We start from the raw sequence: 14,193 nt of genomic DNA, 5'->3' as shown, positions 1-14,193 counted from the left end.
GAGTGACTTTGTGTTACACAAATAAAGTGGATAATGTCCACATGAAGAATTCTTTAAAATGTCATATGTTACACACTTTGATTAAAAAGAATTAGGCAGCTTTGTGAGTCTGCCTTTACTGTATCTTCTGCAATATATAAAAACACTTTTATACACTTGTACACAGTTTCTTAGGCGCACTGCATTATGGTGAGTGGCCCGGCTTGTTTCAAACTCAAAACACCGACACTTCTTACAGTAGCATAGATGAAATAAACATAAACAGAAGATGTGATTCCCAGGTCTGAATCCACTGTGATTACAGCCCAGTACAGGTGGAGATCCACCACAGCGCCACGAGGTTTCCACACGAACGGGCAAATTAGCTCCAGCTGCTAATCTGTAGCATCATGGCTAATCTACATCACTACCAGTAATATACAGTAACCACACGTAATGGGAATTAACAGCCAACTTTCACACATTCCCTGCAAGCGTGTGGACTTATCTTTAGACCAAGGTCAAACTATTTACTGTTTGTATCTCTTTACCTGCAAATATATAGACATAGTATATTGTTGTATGAGACACTTGTAAATGTCTCATTGGAGACTGGCACACACATTATTTTGCAACAACTAAATAATATAAAATATTTGAACCATCAGAACCTTTTAACCAAATACAATATTGTAAATAAAAGATTACAGGGGCAGGGTTTCTTGTTTTTGTCAATAAAGCATTTCATGTCCTTACAAGTGCTATTTTTTCTCCTGCTTAAAAATTTGGTTAGTGATTGTCCCTGGATAAGCAGAGGAAGATGGATGGACTAAATTTGCTTAGTAACTTATCCACAAGGCACTCAGTCATTCAAATTAGCCAAATCACATTCAAAATATGCAAAGGTTCATGGCTGACCTAGCTTGTTGATGGCGACTATGCTCCAGCCTCCAGCTTCCACAGGCTCTCAAAGAAGCATTACAGAGATGCACACAGACAGAAAAATCCCCAAAAGCAAGATGACTTAACTTAAAAGTTAGCAATAACTGCTGCTCCTGTTTTGTTTTTTGTTTTTTCTAGGAATTCAAATATTCAAATTCAAGATTTATGGCTCCAGCTTTGCTTTGTATTTAAGTGAGTTCTAGTTATGAGGGTGGGGTTTTTTGCGTGATGGCCAAACAAACCTTTTAAACACAATCCTCTTTGGTGGCATCTGGTTGCCAAAGCAATGAAGAGCAGCTTGAATCTGCAACTTGAAATGAACTGCTTAAATGTGACAGCCCACTCTATAGAGCTGAGGAGTCAGATTCTGTGTAATATTATGCCACAATCCTGTCAGGAATCAGGATGATTTTGTTGTGTTTTAGATATGTACGCTTTGGAGGGACAAAATAATGTCAGGTCTGTTGGATTAAATAATTATTTTGTGAGGTCATGCTTATGTGAAACTAGTGGAGACGTTTCTACATAATACACACAAACAGTTTGGACGCAGCTTTTCATTTTATGGTTCTTCTTTATTTTGTAGATTGTCACTGAAGGCACCAAAACTCTAAATGAATACATGTGTAATTTTGTAGTAAAGAAAAAAGAATGAAATAACTCAAATATGTTTGTTATGTTTATGTTATATTTTTTAAAATAGTCGACCTTTGCTTTGATTACTGCTTTGCACACTCTTGGCACTCTGTTGATAAACTTTATGAGGTATTCACCTGAAATATTATTGTTATTATTGTGGAGGTAAACACAGATGACTCTCGATAAACACTGCTCGTTTATTACTCATCACCACAGAACTGAACACTTTCCCTCCAAAACACAGCAACAATACTTCCTGAGAACTGGGTGTGAGTGGAGCCCTCCAGTGGTCCACCACACATGCCCCCCCACCCCCGAACACCCAGTAGGGTTATCCCCTAGTCCAGAACCCTTGCTTTGAGTAAACGTCAAGAACGGCTGAACCGGGGAGGTGGAGAGCTGGCGGAGGGGAAACTAGCCTGAGGGCCAGGCTGGCATGGGCGGTCAGGAAAAACTGAAGATAGCTCGGGCCGCGCCAGGTGGGGGGCGCTCCCAGAGGAAGAAGCAGGGTTGTCCAGTCCAGTGGAAGGCGGGCGGCCACGGCGGGGGGCCTGAGCCGTCACCACCTGGTCATCCAGAAGCACATGTGCTGGTTTAAGTCTGTCAATAGAAACAGCCTCCTGCCGACCCCCAAAATCCAAAAGGAAATGCTTCCGGCCCGGTTGAATAACCCGAAAGGGGCCGTGATACAGTGGACGCAGCGGAGGCCTATGAGCGTCATGCCTGACAAAAACAAACTGCAAAGAGTCCAACGACCTCGGAACAAAGGTGTCGGGCCCACAATGGTGCACTGGGCCAGGAAGAGAAAACGAGTCTCTTGGGGGATGGGGAGACAGCACAGAGGGAGCAAAGCACGGGGGTGGGCTCTCAGGGAAGAATTCCCCGGGGACCTGGAGGGGCTGACCAAGGACAAGTTCAGCCGGGGAAACCCCAAGGTCTTCTTAAACCGCGCAGCGCAACCCCAGTAAAACCCATGGAAGGCGGTCAACCCAGTTGCAATCTGTGAGAGAAGCACGGAACGCGGCCTTAAGCGACCGGTGGAAACGTTCGCACATCCCGTTGGCCTGCGGGTGGTACGCAGTGGTTCGGTGGACTTTGACCCCCAGGCCGTCAGCCATGGCAGACCAAGGCTCGGAAACGAACTGGGGGCCCCTGTCTGAGATAATGTCGGCGGGGGGACCGAAACGCGAAATCCACTACAGTCAAAAGGTGCGTGAAACCTTGTGACTGCGGCAGAGGACCAACCAGATCCACATGCACATGATCAAAATGCCTCCCTGGAACGCGGAAGGATTCGAGGGGTGCCTGTGTGTGCCTATGGATCTTAGCGCGTTGGCATGGGATGCACGCGGCTGCCCAGTCTTTCACCGATTTACGAAGGCCCGGCCAAACAAACCTAGAGCTGACCAGCTTGACCCAGGCCCGGACGCCTGGATGAGAGAGGGCGTGTACGGAGTCGAAAACGCGACGACGCCACGAAAGGGGAACTACAGGGCGTGGACGGCTGGTGGAAACATCGCAAAGCAGGCTAGGCTCGCCGGTCCACACGGGTCTGACCTCCAGTACAAGGCCCGTTTGCGCAGACCGAAGGGCAAGGACGTCCGGGTCGGCCTGTTGGTCCGCGGCCATAGCCTCAAAGTCTATGCCAACATAAACAGGAGAAACCAGCACGCGGGATAGACAGTCAGCCACGCAGTTGGACTTACCAGCCACGTGCTGAATGTCAGTTGTGAACTCGGAAATGACTGCCCACTGGCGCTGCTGGCGCCCACTCCAGGGATCAGAGACCTTGGACATCACGAATGTCAAAGGTTTATAATCGACGTACACGGTGAAGCTCCGACCCTCGAGAAAAAAACGAAAATGCCACGTGGAGAGGTGTAGGTCTAGCAACTCCCTGTCAAAAACGCTATATTTGCGCTCACTGTCTCTAAGTGTGCAACTAAAAAAAGCGAGCGGTTGCCAGACACCGGAGACCCGCTGTTCTAACACTGCGCCCACTGCCACGTCCGACGCGTCGGAGGTCAACGCAATCTCCGCCGACGGAAACGGATGGGCCAGCAGGGCGGCGTTTGCCAGCGCGGTCTTGGCCCCAGAAAATGCCTGGATGCGTTCAGGGAGCCAATCAATCGGGTCCTTAGCTGTTTTACCCTTCAAGGCAGCATAGAAAGCAGTTGTAGAAATTGACCATCCCCAAGAACTCCTGCAGCGCTTTAACAGACGCAGGACGCGGAAAAGTCGAAACGGCCCGGACCTTGTCTGGCAACGGAACCACACCGTCGGCGGAAATGCGGTGGCCCAAGAAATCCAGAACCGGCAAGCCGAACTGGCACTTGGAGGGGTTGACGATCAGGCCGTGTGCCGCCAAGCGCTGGAAAACCTGATGCAGATGGGACGCGTGCTGACTCTCAGAGCAGCTGGCCACCAATATATCGTCAAGGTACACGAAGACAAAAGGCAGCCCGCGCAAAACAGAATCCATCAGCCGCTGAAAAGTCTGGGCGGCGCCTTTCAGGCCGAACGGCATGCGCAAAAATTCAAACAGGCCGAAACGGATAATAACGGCAGTTTTGGGGACGTCTTCTGCGCGCACGGGAACCTGGTGATACCCCCGCACCAAGTCAATTTTAGAAAAAATCGAGGTGCCGGCGAGGTGGGCGGAAAAATCCTGGATGTGGGGAATGGGGTAACGGTCATTCTCCGTGACATTATTCAAACGGCGAAAATCCCCACACGGGCGCCACCGACCGTCTGACTTGGGCACCATGTGTAGCGGAGAAGCCCAGGCACTATTCGAGCGCTGCACTATGCCGAGGCGCTCCATTGCGGCAAACTCTTCCCGAGCACCACATTATTATCTTTGTAGCATCCTGTCGAACTGAGAAGGCCAGAACTGATGGTTGTTGAATGACCTTTATTATTCCTTGCCGTGTATCAGACAACGAACCAACGTAAGAGGTAGACAAACAAATAAAACAATTACCATATTATTCATGTAACACCATCTTAATCGCTCACTACGCTGGTCTAACGTTTTCTATTAAACTATATAATACATATTATGCATTTCAGATTGCTCAAATTAAATCATGTACATTACAAACCTTGTTCCCCTGTCGGCTGTAGCTAGAACCATTCATCTTTGTACAATTTAACCATATTCTTCTCTCCCTTTTCTCCGTTAGCATTAGTGTTCCGTTTTCTTCCGTCTTTTTTGTACATCAAGTTGTTTACCGTTAAACCATTCACTTCCGGTCACACAGGAAGTTACCAAAATAAAATCACAAATGTTATACTACTTTACATTGAGAAACATTATTCTGGAACTATTTAGCCTGTATAAAGTATTAAGGCCACTTTTGAATCAAAAAATTTAGAAAAAATCTGGGCGATTCATAACAAGCTGGAGGGTTGGCCCTAAGATTATTAACATTTTAAACACTAGGTTGTAAATAGAAGATAGCAAAACAAAAACAACTAAAACAAAGGGAAAAAAAAAACTACGCAGCACACAAACTCTGGAAAGGTGGACCTTTATGTCACCGAGCACATTACTATGTATGCATTAACAAATAACAACTTAATAAAGATATTACACTCATAATTTGTTAAGAAGCATGAAGATAGAGTGATCTTTATCCAGAAGTGGAAATTATGCTTGTGGTTAAACTATTGTAGAAAAACTTCAACCATCCAGCATTAAACGTATTTACAATGTGTCAGTAAAGAGTGACTTGCACTTCTAGCCTGTGTGTAATGACCCCACAACACTGGATATTATATTTCTTCATTTCCACTTAATACTGTACAGCTGCTGTTATTGTACATATATATTTATATTTCTTCATACATTCTTATATATTTCTATATTGTGTATTTTGTTGTATAGTCATTTCATTTTTAACTTAAATTTTTATATTTAATTTTATTCCTTCCTAGTTAAATTGACCCTTTTTAATTTTCGTATTTATTTCCTATCTTATTCATAGCCTTTTCTTTCTTCTTTAGGTCACGAGCAGTCGTGTAAGCATTTCACTGCATATCATACTGTGTATGACTGTGTATGTGACAAATAAAATCTGGATTTGATTTGAATTTGGTGAACCTCTCAGCTTGTGATTGGGAGCACATGCTTCCATCCAGGATGACATTTGTAAATGCTGCTGAACCCTTTAAGGTTTAAGATTTGACAAATAAAACCTGAATTTGAATTTGTTTTACATATTCCTCATGTTCCTTAGTTTAGCTTTCCCAGTCTATGTTTTGTTAGTTCCTTCCTGTTCCTTGCCTTCTATTTATGTTTTGTTAAGCCTCTAAAATAAATGCTCTCCATTTGTTATTCATCTGCTCTTGCTGCTGTGCCTGCATTTGGGTCCAGAATCTCCTCACGCTGTGACTATATGTTTTGGTTATGTTTATTAGGAGCACGAGCCAAAGAATTTCATAATGGGTAAATGTGACTACACTTTTTATCTGTACATGACAATAAAACTTGAAACTTAAACCTGATATGAAATTTTAAATTATAAAAAAAACTGAAGTTAACTGAAGTGCAGCCAGCCTGACCAGGAACTACAGTCAGCTTTATACTGACATGCTGATATTCTCTGAGTGTATCTGCTGTCTCTAACAACCAGTTAGCAGTTTGCAGATCAGTAGTAATTACTCTTGCGTAGGTTTTTTCCTTGTTTTAAAATTTTTGCACTACTTATTTATTTGTGTATTTTTCTAATATATCTCTGTTTCACGTTTTCTTGCTGACCCTTGTGCTGCTGTAACGTGTGAATTTCCCCAGTGTGGGATTACTAAAGTCTGTGGCTATGCCAAACCAGAATTTTAAACTGCTTTTCAAATTCGCCTCTCAAAATTTCTGATTTACAGTTAAGAGTGTGGCATGTGCACATGACATGTTTTCACCATTTGTAAGCCAGAAGAGTGACTGCTCGTGAAGCCTGGTTGTTGCACAATACTGGTACTCTTACTGCCACTACTTCTTGTTCTACTAGTACAGCTACTGCTACTGCACAAGGACCTCAGAGGGACATATGGCAACAAGGCTTGGAGGTCAGACATCTATAGGGCCTGCAGGGTGGGGATCCAGGTGCCACATGGTGCTGCAGCTGATAAAGCCATAAACTATGCCCATTTTGTTGAAGTGATCACCAGTTTGCTGGGTTTTTCAGAGACACAGAGTGAGAGCGATCATGTTCTACATTACTGTTTTTTAATGGATTTTCAGAGCTGTTGATTTATGAAGCAGTCTTCATGGAAACATGTCAAGTCTGTTTTTGGGATTGAGTGTTAAATTGTCACAGTTTTAATAAAGCCTGCATTTTCCTGCAATGATACTGGAGAGCAAAGAAAAGTTAGACGATGTTTATCCAGCTCTTCCAAAATGTACCTCACAAACATCTGCTGGATCCTGAATTCAACATTCTAGGGCCTTTGAACAGGTTAACACTGAATGTTCTACGAATACTGGCCCAAAGGTAAAAGGTGAGAATTCCTCCGGTAAAATCTTTTCTTTTTAAATTGTAAGAGCCTTCAGGCACTATGGCAACAGGAATGCAAATATTAAAATGTGACGAAGAAAAGCTTGAAAATAACATTTTCACCCACAAGCACAAAACCAAGAGCCCTAACATGTGATTAGTTTTGACTTGCTGCTATAACTAAAACATGGTGCAGCTGTTGTGTTGTTTAAGAATGGAGAACGCATTTTTTCAGCGTGGGAGCGTCAGGCCTCACATTTCGGAACAGCTTCTAATGGAGCCTCACTGCGTCTAGAGACTGGAGATCAGGTGTTTCTATGTCTCTGGGTTAGTTTTAAAATATATGACAATCATTTTCACCATTCCACCTTCAGTGGTCATCTTCTTTTTACCATGTAAAAAGGGAAACGCTTCCTTAAGTTGTCTTCTATTATCCACCAGCTTCTGATGTTTTAAAATGTGCATTAATTCAATCTAGTTATCTTAAATATCTAAAACCTCATAAATCATTTCTACTTCTAAAAGCAGTTAATAATATTTTTATGTAACGATTTGCAAATCTATTAGTAAAATAATGATAAATTTGATTTTAAAAAATCAAAGTGACTGATTATTTATTTGCTGTGTGTGTGTGTGTGTGTGTGTGTGTGTGTGTGTGTGTGTGTTGGAGAGCTGTATTAAAGACTAACACATAACATGTGTGGTTATTATTTTATTGTATTTGCTTCAATTGTCAACATCAGGATATTAAAACCTATGAAAGTTGGTTACATTTAGACAGTTGTGATTACTTACTAAATAAATTACTTTTTAAATGAATTACTGATCACCAGTGTGGGGCAAGTTACTTTGAAAAAGTAATTAATTATAATTACTAATTAATTCTTCAGAAAATTTACTGAGTAACTGAGTTACAAGATTCTGAAAGTAATTAATTACTAGGAAAAGTAACTATTGCGTTACTTAATAAAAAATGTTGAACCCTCTGGTGTCCAGGGTATAATTGACCATTTCTGACTACTTTTAATTTTACCTCCACATTTCACCTTTAAAACTATTTACTTATTTGTTTGGTGTCATTCTTTTCAGCACAACCTCACATGTCTGAATTTACCGTCATGTTTTCATTTTGACATACTGTATTAACACAATTGATCTAAAAGTGGACAAAATACATAAACTCAGAGTAGAAAAAGTTATATTTTTACTGTAAGATCCACAAACTACACACTCCAAACACGCTAAACGTCACAAATCTCTCACATCTCAAAACTCGCGCCCTCTCTCTCTTTTTTCCGCTCTTTCTTTCTCTCTTGCTGTCACTCCTAAAACTTCGCCCTCTTCCTAAAGAACCAAATGTCATGTTGCCATATCATTTTTTGATTAGTCGACACGTGGCCTATGAACACAATTTAAAAACCTGGTTTATATCACCTTGTTGCTTTGTCATCTTGAGGTGGTCACGACTACTTTATTCTTCCTCAGTCAAACAGCAGCACTCATGCGATTGTTTTGCCCCCTTAACTCCAGGTGTTGTGACAAAAAGTGTTCATCTGCCAGAAAGTGATTACCTGTCTACTTACGTAGACAGCTACTTCTGTGCAACTGATCTAAGGTGCAGTAATCTGAACACAGCTTCAAGTGTCTGTTTGTTGAAAAATAGTAACGTGACCGCACTGCAGTTTCTTGTTCTTTGTTCTTTTTCTTGTTCGTACTGTTAATGGTAACGGCATTGCAACAATAGAAATAGTAATTAGTTAGATTACTCATTACTGAAAAAGTAACGCCGTTATTAACGCCGGTGCTTGTAACGCTGTTATTCCCATCACTGCTGATCACTCATTGCCCCATTAAAAATGTAATGAATGGTTTAGTCTAACAATTTATCTGTTAGTTATCTATTAGCAGCATAATCTGAGGAGTTTGGAAAGAAAAGCGACTGGACTTCTTTACCTTTCTTAAAGACTTTTGGTCCAAGAAGCTTCTTGAGTTCTCAGACCAATTAGTAGAGCATCCCAGGTATTTAAACCTTAGTGGAAGTTGTTCTTTGGGTCGTTGAACCACTATTGATCATGTGCCTCATCAAATGAGGCAAGTCCCTACCCTACAACAAGCTGCCAATATTGGCTGTAGGATGTGGTGGAAACACACCTCTTTCTGCTCCTGTTGGGAAGATCATTAACAAGCTCCATAGCAGGATGATTCTTTTCATAAAAACGGTGTGCTGGGAATCTACTTCAGCTGATGTACCAGCGTAACAGGTTGTAGATTTTCCAGAAAGGGATGATATGTCAGTGGACTGTCCCTGACACTTTCATAGCAATCCGATGTGCCCTCATTGTCAGTCCCATGTTTATTTATATCTTCATTACTGTTGTTCTCACCATCGTTCTCAAACATCAACGGGACTTTGTGCCAGAGGTGGGACCAAGTCATTGTTTTGCAAGTCTCAAGTAAGTCTCAAGTCTTTATCCTCAAGTCTCAAGTCAAGTCTCAAGTAATGTCAGGCAAGTCAGAGTCGAGTCTCAAGTCACTGGTGTAAAAGTCCGAGTCAAGTCACAAGTCTGAAACTTTGAATTTCAAGTCCTTTCGAGTCTTTAAAAAAAAAAAAAACGAAAAAATGTTGCAGTTATGCTAAATGTAAATATTAGACCATGTAATTTTAAAATCTGTGTTTTTCTCAACACATGACAAAATAGTGAACTTAGAAAATATACACAAATTGTGAAATTGCACCTCTTTAAAATGCAGCTCAATTAAACTTAGCTCCAAGAATAATTTTCACCGACAGTTCTGAGATAAGCTGCATGTTATTCTTGGATGCGGTTGTAGGACCGGCTTTAAAATCGCATGACAAAAATATCATACACATTAAAAAAAAAAACTGCATCACCAACGTAGCCTGGACAACATTTGCTAGTTAGATGAAGTCAGCTATCTCATTGTAGCATATTTATGTGCATATTTATAATCATACGGTTCTTGGAGTGAGTGCATACACTCATGAAGTTTAGTAACTTCAGGTCACTGCAACAAGCCCAGGTACAGTTTACCGACGGATGGGTGCAGGACCTTGAAATGCACCGTGTAGAACGAAAGACCATCGTACGTATCATAAGTTTACCAGTCTCACAAATTGTCGTCATAAATACACATTCCTTAACCGTTTATTAATAGGACCTTTGAGCTCAACGGTAATTAATTAGTAGTGGAAATAATTTCTGGTACCCATCACAGAAATGTAGCAGTGATAATAATATTGTATGCTGTAATCGCACTGGGCAATTAGTGATACAAAAAACCTGTTTTATCCTGTGAATAAAAGTATATGTTTTTGTCAATGTACCATAATAACAGAAGCGAAACACAATATTGTGTCAGGACAATTCACTATTTATGCACAATAAACACAATAAATAAAGGAGCATAGCGCGACAATTTCTGTTCAGCGCCAGACTTGCTTGTAACCTATATCACCAATTATGTTATGAAAATGACGTATTAACTACTAAAAAACACTGACCTTCGTGTAAATGCTTGGAGCAGACTAACCTGTGAGCTGGAGTGTTCTGGGACGTTATATTTGATCTTTGAATGGCTGCAATCCAGGCCATCCGTCGCGTCTTTGTTACTTCGGAAACATGGCTTGAACAATTTCTCTTCAACGACGTAATCCGATAACAACCGATCTCTTTACCCGTCGGCTTCCCGTGGCTGTCATGCGACCGGCTATTGCAGTTAATAATACAACAGCTTCTTGACATTTTTGTGTTTCTTTTTATCGCTGTATAACTGATTTTAATTGAAAGCCTGCGTGCGCTAGTACCGCTTGCCACGAGTTCCCAGAATCCTTTGCGGTTCTACCCGTGAATGACGTCACATTTTCAATCTCTATATAATATGCATGTTAAATTTTATATTTGGGGTAAAATATCAAGTCTTTTCAAGTAAACCGGTTCAAGTCCAATTCAAGTCCCAAGTCATTGGTGTAAAAGTCCAAGTCAAGTCACAAGTCTTAGAACATTTTTTCAAGTCAAGTCTAAAGTCATAAAATTAATGACTCGAGTCTGACTCGAGTCCAAGTCATGTGACTCGAGTCCACACCTCTGCTTTGTGCAGTATAACTATCAACTTGTTCTTCCTGAATTCTCTCATAATGTTCATTATGCTGCGAGTCCAACACATGATGTTCTTCCTTATTGTCCTCAGATCTTCGGCAAACTCTTCTGTTGTGGCTGGAGTCTTCTGGATTCCCAGGTTTACTGACACTTGAGGTTCAGCTACTGTAGGAGTTTCAGATTGAGCTGAAGGCTGTTGTTCCACAGCTGGTTGTGGCAGGTTGTTGTCATAAACCAGTCGTCACAGAAGCAGAGGAGGGCTGCTGAATATTCTTGGTCATGTTGGAATAAGATTTGGGACATTCAAAGAAAGTATCCCCCTTTTGGCCACACAGGGAGCCTTCACTCTCATATTTAGCTTTATGTCCCAAATTACCAGATGTGCCTGGCAGATAAAACAACTGGCCATTTGGCAAGGGTAGATACCATACTATAACATACCACCTTTATTTATAAATCACTTTAACATAAAACCAGGGTTCATAAAGTGCTGTACATAAACAAATAGAATAAACAACAAAATAAATAAATTAAACCGAACATGTTAAACAAATGGAATCTGGATAAGATGTGCAGCACCATCTTTCTGTAAACAAACTTTACATTTTTGTACACCATATCACTGTCATGGTCCTGGGTTACCCAGTGTTTTGTGTTTTATTTATCTTTCTTGGTTATTTTTTATTTATTGTTATAGTTCTCTTGATGTTACATTTGTTGTTCTTGCTTCTAGTTTAAGTTACTGTGTCTTCCCTGTTTTCCATGTGTCATATTCATTCAGTTTTTGTGAATGTCTCATGTTTCCTGTTTTACTTTGATAGTTCCAGTTTTGGTTCCCCTTGTCTTGTAATGTTTGATTATTTCCGGCTGTGCTTTCCTCCTGTGTCAAATTCCCTTGTAATCCCTCAATGTATTTAAGCCCCGTGTTTTCCTTGCTCTGTGTTGCATCATACCCTCATTATGCTGTGTGTTCTCTCGTTGTTGTCCTACAATAAAGCTGCCTTTTCAGTTAAATTCCCATATGAGAGTCCTGCATTTGGGTCCTCCTGCCAGCCACACAGCCAACTGCGACAATCACAAACCAAATTTATCTACCAGCTTGACTGGCGGCTGCAAAACATTGCAAGATAATCTTGGTCAGGTATTCTTCCAGTCCACAACTTTACCACGAGTGTTGTTATATCAATTTAATTGTCCCACAAGGGGAAACTTGGGTGTAACAGCAGCAAGAAAACACATATACAAACAAACAGTACACATGACACAGAACAGAAACATACACAATTCTTACATATTTACATGAAGGACAATGGTTACCAAAAACTGAGTACCATACTGTTGTTAAATTAAATAAAATTAAATACAGATAAGAGGCAACCCTGGTTATAGTGTGAATCGGTTGATAAAACAGTGCACGACACAGCGCTGATGTAAACATCTGTGTTTGTTGGGAGCAGTTCTGATTGTACAGTCTGACAGCTGCAGGGAGGAAGGACCTGCGGAAACGCTCCTTCATGCATCGAGGATGCAGCAGTCTGTCACTGAAGCAGCTCTGCAGTTCAGCAACATCTACATGCATGGGGCGGGAGACTCTGTCCATCAGAGATGTTATTTTGGCCAGAGTCCTTCTGTCTCCCACCACCTGCACTGGGTCCAGGTGCATCCCAGAACAGAGCTGACCTTCCTGATGAATTTATCCAACCTCTTCCTCTCAGCTGCCGATAAACTGCTGCTCCAACATACAACACTGTGAAAAATGACAGATGCCACCACAGAGTCATAGAAGGTCTTTAAAAGCGCTCCCTGGACTCCAAATGACCTCAGCCACCTCAGCAGGTAGAGTCTGCTCTGACCCTTCCTGTAAAGAGCATCATCCCTGTACTTATACTTTTGTGTTGCTCTCTCATCACATCTTCATTATTCTCATCACTGCTTAAAACAACACACGTCTTTTTTTAACTGTCCTTTCTCCAAAACAGAAAGTGGCATTACAGCTGTTTCAGGCTGAGAGACACAAAACACTCTTCGTATTATCATTCATATATCATCCACACAACTATTTTATTTCTTTTTGTCCACTGGGCAGGTGACCTGCAGAATCATGTCTGCCCCAGCTGGATACCTTTTCACACACACCGTGACGTCAGACACACTCACAGTCACTTCATTCGTCAGACTTCTTTTAAGTTTGCAGCAGGCAACGCGACTGAGTATTGTGTCAAGATAAGTAGGAAGACCACGCTATAATGGACAGTTTAAGGAAAAGGTCAAATTTACAGGGAATCTTTTTGTTTTGTTTTTGGACAGAAAGATGAGAGTTTGATTTCTACATGGCTGTGATCCAGGTGATTGATATATGCATTTTTTTTTCTCTGCCCGTTCTGTTGGTTTTTGTCTTTTGCCCTTCTCCCCCGTCCCTCTTCTCAGCTGTTTCTCTTTCTTTCTTTCTTTCTCCCCTTCTTTCCCCCAGTCAAGTCTGTCCCGTATTCAGTAAGTGAAAATAAAATAAACAATAAAAGGTGAATCAAATGGACCATTACGGCAAGGCTCGGATGGTCAGTTTGGTAAAGTAAATCCGTTGGGCATCTTTCTTTGCCTTTAGACAACAATTCTGATGGCAAAAGAGCCAAACGGGACAGGCAAAAAAAAAAAAAAGGAAATACATGTTTGTCTGTTTTGATGATGAAGGACTTCTTCAGCTCTGTAAACAGCTACACTTGAGAGGACAGAGGTGATTTCATGGATCAATAACAATGTGTTTATCAGCTTTCATCATCGCAGTGCAGACATGACGTCAGATCTATCAGAGTGAAGGCCGTCTCTCTGATGACGTCACAGAGCAGAGTCCTTCTGTCCAATAAAGGATCTCAGATCAGCTGCTGCCATCTTGTGGCCACAGTTGGTTACTGTCTCTGAAAGTTGTCTCATGTTTCCTGTTGTCCTGCTAACAAAGGCTGGAGCTCATCATGCTGAGAGGGCAGCAGCATTTTGTGGCTCTTCACACATGTTCATTATATTCTGAT

The sequence above is a fragment of the Simochromis diagramma genome, unplaced genomic scaffold, assembly GCF_900408965.1.
Source record: "Simochromis diagramma unplaced genomic scaffold, fSimDia1.1 OVJJ01000740.1, whole genome shotgun sequence".
NCBI classification, from domain to species: domain Eukaryota; kingdom Metazoa; phylum Chordata; class Actinopteri; order Cichliformes; family Cichlidae; genus Simochromis; species Simochromis diagramma.
Note: the sequence above shows the minus strand (reverse complement) of the source record.